The sequence below is a fragment of the Hemitrygon akajei genome, chromosome 6 (genome assembly GCF_048418815.1).
Source record: "Hemitrygon akajei chromosome 6, sHemAka1.3, whole genome shotgun sequence".
In the NCBI taxonomy this organism is placed as follows: domain Eukaryota; kingdom Metazoa; phylum Chordata; class Chondrichthyes; order Myliobatiformes; family Dasyatidae; genus Hemitrygon; species Hemitrygon akajei.
The window spans coordinates 84,467,057-84,468,030 of record NC_133129.1 but is presented as its reverse complement, the minus strand read 5'-3'; the positions used below and the strand labels follow the sequence as shown (position 1 = coordinate 84,468,030).

General features: G+C 51.3%; 1 non-coding gene across 1 annotated transcript; it reads right to left on the bottom strand.

The window, feature by feature from the left end:
- Nucleotides 1-396: 396 nt before the first annotated feature.
- Nucleotides 397-468, bottom strand: trnaq-uug (transfer RNA glutamine (anticodon UUG)). Its single transcript has one exon. It is a non-coding gene; the product is annotated as a tRNA-Gln (tRNA).
- Nucleotides 469-974: the final 506 nt, after the last annotated feature.

Below are 974 nucleotides of genomic sequence, written 5' to 3'. Positions count from 1 at the left end.
AAGTTGTTCTGTGGTTAAGTTGGCATGGAAGGGTCTATTCCATATTGTACCTCAATAAATTGCATTAAGCTTCCGGTCAGATCTGAACTCTGATCACTGGATTCAAACTAGAGTGTGCTCACTATTACAGCATGGAACATGCAGACCGTCAGTCAATGTCCCTCCATCTCCCTGCCATCAGAACCTCCCATTCCAGCTGGAGGGGCCCGTCACTGGGAGCAAAGTAATTCCAAGCCATCAGTGAATGACCTCAGCCAAGTAGGGTCTAATCTCAAAGCCACGGACTTGGACAGAGAACTGGGATGAAATTAATTGCAGGGAAAGCTCAAATGGCTGCTTTCTATCATCAAAAGGCAGGTGAGGTGTGCAAGGGCAGCGCAGCACTTGACAGCAAATAGGTTCCACCGAGATTTGAACTCGGATCGCTGGATTCAAAGTCCAGAGTGCTCACCATTACACCATGGAACCACAGCGTATGCTGACTGCTTTTCCTGGCTCTTCACTCCTAGGCGGTTACAGTAACAAATGTTTGCCCACTGTGAGACGTCCAGGACGCAGCGATGTGTCAGTGTGAGCTCTGTGCGGGGGAGATCAGCGTGTAAGAATGGATAGGAAGATGGAGCAGTCAAGCTGAGGGAGGATTGGCAAACGTGGATGAGAATTGTAAATTCCTTTTCTGGCTGCCAGTCCGGGGGCAGCTGAGGAAGTCAGGCTGGTCGGGGGAGTGTTGGCATAGAGCATCGTAGCACAGGCCCTTCAGCCCACAATGTTGTGCAGACCTACTCCACAATCAATCTAACCCTTCCTCTTGCATGGCCGAGTCCTGCATTTTTCTTACATTCACTGGGGTCAGGGAGGCACTGGCTGTTCACTGGGTCTTGGGAAGCACTGGCTGTTCATTGGGCCTTAGGGAGGCAGTGGCTGTTCACTGGGGCTTGAAGAGACACTGGCTGTTCACTGGGCCTTGGGGAGGC